Source organism: Squalius cephalus (genome assembly GCF_949319135.1).
Source record: "Squalius cephalus genome assembly, chromosome: 8".
Taxonomy (NCBI): domain Eukaryota; kingdom Metazoa; phylum Chordata; class Actinopteri; order Cypriniformes; family Leuciscidae; genus Squalius; species Squalius cephalus.
In genome coordinates, this window is record NC_137129.1 from 34,053,431 (window position 1) to 34,063,689 (window position 10,259).

The 10,259-nt window shown below is 37.7% G+C and overlaps 1 protein-coding gene across 2 annotated transcripts in view; it reads left to right on the forward strand.

Annotated features, from left to right (window-relative positions):
* Window positions 1-781, forward strand: part of chrna11 (cholinergic receptor, nicotinic, alpha 11) — a 36,613-nt gene extending 35,832 nt beyond the window's left edge. For both annotated transcript variants that reach the window (XR_013822076.1, XR_013822077.1), the window contains one exon: window positions 620-781. The gene's annotated coding sequence lies outside the window, so the exon portion shown is untranslated. The remainder of the gene's footprint in view (window positions 1-619) is intronic.
* The last annotated feature ends 9,478 nt before the right edge of the window (window positions 782-10,259 follow it).

Consider the following 10,259-nt stretch of genomic DNA (forward strand, 5'->3'; position numbering starts at 1 on the left):
CATCAATGAATAAAGATTGCGTGTGTCTACCATTACTGCGGCAGCCATGGCTCGTCTGCCAGAGTAATTCACTCGCCTCTCTCCGTGAATGTGCTGTGCTGGCACATTGACTTGTCCAGATTTACCGTGCTCACTCAGATGGAGAAAAAGAGGATATAGGGGAATAAGAGTGGGTGTGTGTGTGTCAAATAAAGGTGATCATGGCACATGTTTTTGCAGAGATATGGCAGAGATGATGATTATATGAGCTGGAGAAGGATTGTGTGAAGGTGAAACTTGTGTGAATTTGAGCATGAATGAGGGAACTGTGGGTAGAAGAGATTGATAGATTGGTCTCTCAGTGTGTTAGAAAGATAAAGACAGGAATGTAACGGTAAAGATCGATATGATTTATGAATATATAAGATGTGTAAATGGCAATGAAGGTGCGACAAAGTGTGAAATTACATCTGGAGACTCCTTAATGATGCTTAAATGCATGAAGTCAGTTTAAAATCAGATTCATTTGCAAGAGAACAAGCTGATAACAAGGAATATGGTCCCATGAAAGGATAATATTTGAAGGTGCTTGAACATTTAGAATTTAAAAGTGTTAATCGTGTTTCTTTTTTTCTTCCAGTTGTCATTCAACGTCCCTCTTAAAGTCACTGACATACAAACACATATCGGCTGATCTCTGAATGGCTCCTCCTGTGACCCCGTCCACGATATTGCTGGCATGTAGCCGGCGATCAATGGCTTTTAATTAACAGGGTAAGATGGGCATGATCGATAATAATGACGAGGGAGAGAGAGAGAGAGAGAGTGATTGAGGTAAAGGGATGGGCTGTTTTGGGATATAAAGATGTAGGTCTGTAAATTAAATTGGAAGAAATGCATACAGATAGAAATGTAGAAAGACAGAATTTTAGTGTATTTTAATGCCCAAATGTGATATATGATTGACACTTTTTAAATGTGTAAAATATTACTTGAAAAATATTTACTTTAAGTTATGATACAGACACATCCACTCTTGCATTGTGTGTTCATGCATTTTGGGGGCGAAGCAATAAAGGGAGATGACACTATTTTTTTATATCGTATCTGTCTAAATAAAATAATAAATAAAGGATAGAATGAATATAGAATAAATATTTTATTCATTTAATAGAATAAAATCCCATGATGATGAGTTTTCATGTTTAGCATGCAGAAAAAAACATTAATGACAAATTTAAATGTATTGTAAAAATTAAATGTATTTTTGTATTTTATTTTACATTTATTATTAAAAATACTTAAAACCTTTTACATGTTATTTATTATTATTTTATATTACAATATATTATTATTATTATATTATTAATATACAGTTTCATTGTATTAATACTAATATTAATACTTTAAAATGTAAACCTTTTACTTGTTTTATTATTAATGTTTATCATATAATTATTAATATGCATAAGCAAACACCACTACTGTAACATGCAAAATCAATAGAATAAAGATGCTGTCAGAATGCTTCCTGGATTAGATTGATGACTGTTTTCTCATGGGAGCATTCGTTAGCACTGACTGGCTCACAAAGACACCTTCAGCCCACCGGAGTGACCACAAGTGGCCCTTTGAGACCACTGTGGTCTCTCAAACACAGTTCCCTACTTTGGACTCTACTCTTTCAAGCATCAACCACTTACAGGCAAAGACGCACAAGCACTCTTCAGACAGCTGAGATCTAAGGTAAAGTGGACTGACACTTCATCCAGTTTGACCTCTGCAGATCGTTGCCGTTTAGAGCTGTATTGATTCCCTCTAACCCCATGGACAGCTTCATCCTTCGAGCCTGCAATGGCAATTTATTACATTCTCGACCCCTCTAAGCTTTACAATGCTTTTATGATGATGTAATTATGTATGTAAATAGAGGGCGGAGCGTGCTAAAGCTTTTAAGTGCCTATGTTTATGTGGAGACTAGGGTCAAGTGTAAAAAGTCATGTAATGCTGAAGATGCAGCTACTTACCCCATACTGTTATCACTGTGACTGACTATATTTATATAATTGTCAGTATATACAGTTGTAATCGAAAGTATTCAACCCCCATTGCAAAAGAAATTGAAATAGCTCAACACAACAAATGTTTCGAGTGGTTTCCCCAAATTAAACTGAAAATGCAACTTTTAATGACTTCTGCAGTCTCAAAATTATTCAACCCCTTGGCAAGCATGGCAAGCATCTTTAATACTTAGTAGAACACCGTTTTGCTGTTATGACCTGCTGCAAATGAGATGTATAACCAGACACCAGCTTCTGGCAGCGTTTCTGAGGAATCTTAACACATTCCTCATGAGCAATGGCCTCCAGTTCAGTAATATTCTTGGGTTTGCGTGCTGCAATCACCTTCTTCAAATCCCACCAGAGATTTTCTATGGGGTTCAAGTCAGGTGACTGTGATGGCCACTGTAGAATCTTCCAGGACTTCTTCTGCAACCAAGCCTTGGTGGAATTTGAGGTATGCTTGGGATCATTGTCCTGTTGGAAGGTTCATCGAGGCCCAAGCTTCAGTTTCCTCACTGACGGCATAACGTTTTCTCCTAGGATTTCCTGATACTTCAATAAATCCATCTTGTCTTCCACACGGTGCAGGTTTCCAGTGCCAGAAGATCCAAAGCAGCCCCAGAGCATCACCGAGACACCATCATGCTTAACTGTAGGCAGAGTGTTCTTTTCAGCATATGCTTCATTCTTCTTCCTCAGACATACCGCTGATCCATAGGGCCGCTGATCCATGGCTTATTCATACGATTTTGAGCACTTTTTTTGTGCTTTTGGGTCAGTAATGGTGTACGTCTTGGAGTTCTGGCATGGAAACCGCATGTGTTTAGTACATGCCTTACTGTGCAAGCTGAAACTTCAGTGCCTGTTGCCACCAAGTGTTGCTGCAGGTCTTTTGCAGCCACTCAAGGGTTTTTCTGAACCTGCCTTCTCAGAAATCTGGTTGCAGCCGTTGATAGCTTCCTTTTTCTGGCCCGTCCAGGTAGTGTAACCACTGTTCCTTTAACTTTGAACTTGCGAACTATGCTTCCAACGGTGTCTTTAGGAACATTTAGTGCCTTCGCTATCTTTTTGTATCATGTTCCTTGTTTGTGAAGGGCGATGATATCTTCTCTAAACTTTTTGGGCGATTCTTTTGACTTAGCCATATTTCTAACATGCTGTCAAACTTGACACTCAACAAACCTAGCCAGTTCAGATATTTCATGTGTTCTAGCTCAAGCACACCTGGTGCAACTAATGAAGCCCTTGATTAGTTGCGTCAGGTGCGCTTGAGACAACACCTGTTTTGCAGATTTGTGCTGTTGTGAAGGATTCTATTCAGGGAGTTGAATAATTTTGAGACTGCGTAAATTGCATTTTCAGTTGAATTTGGGGAAACCACTTGAAACATTTGTTGTGTTGAGCTATTTCAATTACTTTTGTTTGATTTGTATTATACATAATTTTATATGTATAAAATTGTCTTCATTTCAATATGGGCATCACTGAACACAATGATAACTCGCTGCTCAGTCAGTGAATCAGATGTTGATTCAGTCTCTGTTCTGAAATCCAGTAGGAATCAGACTGGTTAAAACCTGATTTAATCAATTTCGGTGTGTTCTATATCAATGATAATAAAATAACCCAGACTCACAGTCATGTGAAAAAGGAAGCACACCCTTTAGAATTTTATGGTTTTACATATCAGAACATAATAAAAATCATCTGGTTGTTAGCAGGTCTTAAAATGAGGTAAATAAAATCTCAGATGAACAACAACACATGACATATTACACTGTGTCATCATTTATTTAACAAAAATAAAGCCAAAATGGAAAAGCCGTGGGCGACAAACTAAGTACACCCTATGATTCAACTGCTCGTAGAGCCACTTTTAGCAGCAATAACTTGAAGTAATCGTTTTCTGTATGACAGTATCAGTCTCTCGCATCGTTCTGGAGGAATTTTGGCCCGCTCTTCTTTATAACGTTGCTTCAGTTCATTGAGGTTTGTGGGCATTTGTTTATGCACAGCTCTCTTAAGGTCCTGTCGCAACATTTCAGTCGGGTTGAGGTCTGGACTTTGACTGTGCCATTGCAACAGCTTGCTGCATGCTTCTTTTCTTTTTCAGCCACTCTGGTGTAGATTTGTTGGTGTTCTGATCATTGTCCTGTTGCATGGCCCAATTTCGGCCAAGCTTGAACTGTCCGACAGATGGGTTCACATTTGACTCTAGAATACTTTGGTATACAGAGGAATTAATGGTTGACTCAAGGACTGCAAGGTGCCCAGGTCCTGTGGCTGCAAACAAGCCAAAAATCATCAACCCTACATCAGCGTGATGGGCAGTTGGTATGAGGTGTTTATGCTGATATGCTGTGTTTAGTTTTCGCCTAACTTGGCGCTGTGCATTAAATGGCCAAACATCTCCACTTTGGTCTCGTCTGTCCAAAAGACATTTTTCCAGAAGTCTTGTGGTTTGTTCAGATGCAGCTTTGCAAGCCTAAGCTGTGCTGCCATATTCTTTTTAGAGAGAAGAAGCTTTCTCCTGGCAACCCTTCCAAACATGCCGTACCTGACCTGTCTTTTTCTAATTGTACTGTCATGAACTTTAACATTTAACGAGTCCTGTGGAGTCTGAGTTGGAGTTCTTAGGTGTTTTGCGATTTCTCTAAGCATTGCACGGTCTGACCTTGGGGTGAATTTGCTGGGACGTCCACTCCTGGGAAGATTCGCAACTGTTTTGAATGTTTTCCTCTTTTGAATAACCTTCCTTACTGTAGAATAATGGACTTTTAAATTGTTTGGAAATGGCCGTTAAACCCTTCTCAGATTTATGGGCAGCAACAATTGCTTCTCTAAGGTCATTGCTGATGTCTTTCCTCCTTGGCATTGTGTTAACACACACCTGAATGCTCCAGACCAGCAAACTGACAAAACTTCTGCTTTTATAGAGGTGATCACACTGATGATCAATTAATCAAAGACATTTGATTAGCAGTGCCTGACTGCTCTTGATGGAAGCAGTAAGGGTGTACTTTGTTTGTCACCCAATGGCTTCTCTATTTTGTCCTAGTTTTTGTTAAATAAATAATGACACAGTGTTATATGTCATGTGTTGTTCTTCATCTGAGGTTATTTACCTAATTTTAAGACCTGCAAAGGACCAGATAATTTTTTTATTTCCTGATACATAAAACCATAGAATTCAATAGGGTGTAATTTCTTTTTCACATGACTGTACTAGTATAGTTTAGTGATATTTTGGATAATTTTAGATCTTAAAGTTGTTGTTTTTTTGTGGCTTGTTTCATGACTGACATATCATTTCACACAAAATAATTTAAACTCAAAACAATGTTCTTTGTCCATTTATTTATTTACTTGTTAGCCATATGTGACAGGAACATTTACAATCCTTTTGCATTGGGTCCAAGTTTGGGTTAACCCTCAGGCTTAAATATCCAGTTAATTTCATAGCTTCTTCTTCTGCGCTTTATCAGCTCAAATCTGAAACCTATGACTGAAACCAAATCTGCCTGCTGAAGCCTCTGTTCATATTGTCATTCAGCAGATGTGTGCTTTAGATGTGGCTAATTCTCTTGTTGAAATCCCTGGAGTCCTTGTGATAGTAAATAAATGAAATTCATTTAAGTATTTAGCTGGCTTGAGGCAAATTATTTCCCAAGTGGTTATAAGCATGAGAGACAAGGGTACAAGTTTATACTATTTAATTCCAGAGGCAATTCTACAGCAGGATCACAGGAACGAGATTTATTTTTATTATGAATACCGGATAATTTCTTTATGGAATTCTGCTTTCTTTTATTATTTCATCATATTTATTTTAAATAATCATCTAAGGTGATCAGGTTGTCTTGAAACATTCTAATATTCTCAGACCGTTTGACTTCAACACACATCTTTGACAGGGTACAGTATGAAGCATATCAGCCAAAAATGAAAATTCTGTCATTTATTACTCATCTTCATGTCGTTCCAAACCCATAAGACTTTTGTTTATCTTCGGAACACAAATTAAGATATTTTTAATGAAATCTGAGAGCTTTCTGTCCCTCCATTGACAGCTACGCAACTACCATGAGATCATAAAACTAATCCATATGAATCGAGCGATTTAGTCCAAAATTAATGAAGAGACACAATCACTTCATACGCTGAACACATCTACTTAGGCTTTTATTCACATTTTCGGAACAACATGAGGGTGAGTGATGATATAATTAAAATTTTTGGGTGAACTATCCCTTTAAATAACAAATCAGTTTGACATACCTTACAATAATCCTTCACTGTTTTAAGTCTTCCAAGTTTTGTCGAGATGATAATAGTAAACAGCAAGCAAAAGTAACAGCTGTGATCGATTTTTGCAAAGAAAAAGTTTGTTTCTAAACTTTTTCATTAAAGGGATGGTATAATGCCCTTTTCACAAGATGTAAAATAAGTCTTTGATGTCCCCAGAGTGTGTATGTGAAGTTTTAGCTCAAAATACCCTACAGATATTTTTATATAGCATGTTAAAATTGTCAATTTTTTAAGGGTAAGCAAAAACGCACCGTTTTGTGTCTGTTCCTTTAAATGCAAATGAGCTGCTGCTCCCAGCACAGAGGGCGGAGCTTCAACAGCTTGCACTCACACAGACATGCACTGAAAATTTCAAAAACGTTTCACCTTTTATGTTCAAACCGGATTCAGACAATGATGGAGACGAGACTCAAGAAGAGGTAACAACATGTAGAATGCAACAGGACGTTTCTGAATGGTTAGCTGATGAATTTATGTAGCTTATGTGTAGTTATCTTCTAGTCATTGATTAGTATTCTGTCTTGATAATCTATAAATCATGTCCAGGGGGCAAACACTTAAATGGGTTTGGTTCTTATTGGGATAAAAAAGTACCTCATGTGTAAAATGAAATACTCTGCTGGATCTTTAATGTTGTGGGCCTAATTTTCTGCCGGAGGTCATGGACATCCTGTTCAGATATCACTGATTCGATCAAATACCAACAGATAAAATATGACAACCTCTGCTAGAAATCTTATAATGGGCCATGTTTGGATCTTCCAACAGGACAGTGATCCAAAAACAAACATCAAAATCAAAACAAAAATGGGTCACTGAGCACAAAACCAAGCATCTGCAAAGGCCATCCCAGTCTCTGACCTGAACCCTATAGAAAATGAGTGGGCTGAACTGAAGAGAAGAGGAAATCTGAAGGATCTGGAGAGATTCTGTATGGAGGAATGGTCTCTGATCTCTTGTCAGGTGTTCTCTAAACTCATCAGGCATTAGAGGAGAAGACTCAGAGCTGTTATCTTGGAAAAAGGAGGTTGCAAAAAGTATTTAATAAAAGGGGGCAAATAATTGTTCCCAACGTATTTTGGAGAAAAGCATTTATTTCATAATGTGATTCCCCCCCCCCCCCACTTTCAATTCTTTTACTTCAATGAAAGGTTAGATTTTTGCTATTTTTTAATAAAATATCAAAAGGATTAACAATGCAGATTTATTTTTTACAGCCATCTTTGATCATATTTACCAAGGGGGCAAATAATTCTGACCAGCACTGTATAGTCCTGCCCCAAACTCACGGTTATTGGCATTGTTTTCTGATTGCTAACAAAGTCATGGCCAGATCGTTCACAAAGCCTACAACTTTTTAAAAATTAGTTGATTACAAAAATCCAATACAGAAATCCAGTAATACAAATACTTACTTTTAGTTATTTATACATAGGCCTAATGATTTTACATGATCACATAATTAATTACCTACTTCTGTAATGATCATTAAAAATGAATTGCACTTCTGTCAGTAATTATAAAGTAATTATATCAAAGTTGTAATTTCCAAAAAAAAACAACAACAACTGGCCACACAATGGTTCTGTGCCAACTATATCAGCTCAGCAAGGTTGGCAAGTAGTTTCAATGTAACTTTTGGCCCTCTAGCGGTTAAAAAACGAAGCTGCATACTTTTCGCGGAAGAACATTGTTTTGGTCGTGCTTTGGCTCTGCGGACTGTGCGGATGTACTAGACTTAAGTGATATATAACCAGTATAGATGGAGAGAATCTCAAGCTGACTAGCCGAATACCTTACTGATACATATTAATAGACACATCCTTGAAAATAAATTCCAGCACAGCGTTCAATAAAATTACTTACTGACCTGTTGAGTCATATAAACGCCATCTCCATGTCGCTATTACAACATTTCAAATCCATCAGGCCTCGCCATCTCCGAAAAGCCAAGCCAATGTTGATTTTTTTTTTTTTACGAGCACTGTTGCATTCTCTTATTACCAGCAGATTCTCCTCTGTTTGCTGTTTTTTGTTCTTAGAACAGGTGATTTCCCGGAGGTTTGAGATTTACCGGCTCCATATCAACCTTTCTTGCTGGATGTGACCATGAACCAATGCCACTCCCACACCATGTGTCAAAGTTGCGGAGCAACTGTTCTCTATTTACAGACATGACGAAACACGCACGAGCTGCACGAGACCCACTTCCCGCGAAAAACATCCAGACAGGTCTAAAATATAAACACTTATAGACGGGCACACGCAATAGGGGGCAGAAAGGAGCACTCTTTATGGCATATCTAGCAGAAACAGAGACGACATGGAGCTGTTGTTCTGTAAACTGCACTAACCGCCAAAAAGATGGATTTAAAATGTAAGAAATCAGTACTTTTATTCATCAAGGATGAATTAAATTGATCAAAAGTTACAGTAAAGGCATTTATAACGTTACAAAAGATTCTATTTCAAATAAATCATGTTCTTTTGAACTTTCTATTCATCAAAGAATCCTGAAAAAACAACTGTTTTCAACAATAATGAATGTTTTATCAAATTACCATATAAATGATTTCTGAAGGATTGTGTGACACTGAAGACTGGAGTAATGATGCTGAAAATTCAGCTTTGATCACAGGAATAAATTACATTTTAAAATTAAAATAGAAAACAGTCGATTTAAATAAGTGTATAGGCCCTATCGGGCCATATGATTGCTGGCCACTTGGACATATGTGATAGGTAATGTCTCACTATTAGCCTACTGAGAGTTAATTTCTTTAAATAATCGGCGGAGTCCGCGCTACCTAGGCTTCCAAAGTAATTGATGCTAGCCATTTCCTCACTCACTCACACGTCTCATGTCTTCTACAGTATGTTTACACTAGTATCAAATTTCTTTCAAATGTGGCGGGTTGTGACGTAGCCTTGTCGTAAACATTTAGGATAGAAAGGCTCAACAACCAACAAAACCAGGCAAGTTCATAAATTCATAGGATATGTCAGGTTTTTATGATTATCAAACTTAGTTGGACATTTTCATTCAGAGAACTGATGACTAACGTTATAACTTAGCCTACTAGTCAACTGTTGTTAGCTAACGTTTTACATTATGTTATATTAATATGCAAATGAAACACAAACAAACAGATCCAACTCTGAAATGGCAGTTTATTATTGAGTCAACAAGAATTTACAAACAATGTGGAATCTATGTTAATTGCCAAGTTCTGAGAGAATTGCATGCACCTCCAAGTACTGTTTAAAGGTGCTCTCTCGATGTCACACGCCGAAACATTTTTAGTCACATACAGCAAACATCTCCTCACTATCTGCTAGCTGCCTGTCCCCTGAACACACTGTAAAAAAACGCGGTCTCTGTAGACACCCCAGGCTCCACAAACGGCAACAAAAACAAACTGGCCCAACCTGGACCACGAAACATAACAAACAGTGTTCCAGCCAATAACTGACAAGAATGATTTGGGGGTGGGGGGTTAGTGCGCATATGGTGCGTTCAAGTCATCTCGTATAGATCGTATTTACGAGTTGAACGCACATGAACGCCACCACAATGTCGTAAATACCAGTGGGGAGCTCGGGATTTTCTTTAAGCCCCGATCTGTACGAGTTGGGGGCGTGTCAGTGATTAACATGGCGGAATACACAATACGTAAAGGTATTTAGCTGTGATATTGTCAGGCTTTTCTATTTACAGAGCAGTTAGCTAATCGCCAACACAGAATATGATAGTATTATAATATAACAATGCAACATATAACGATGAGCTGGCAGTGGCTTCATAAATTAATTAAAAACATAAGAATACAAAGTACACCTGATGCACATTTCTTTGTTCTTCATTTTCTAGAACAAGAGTTTAAGAATCTTACTGTATTTTTGTGTAAT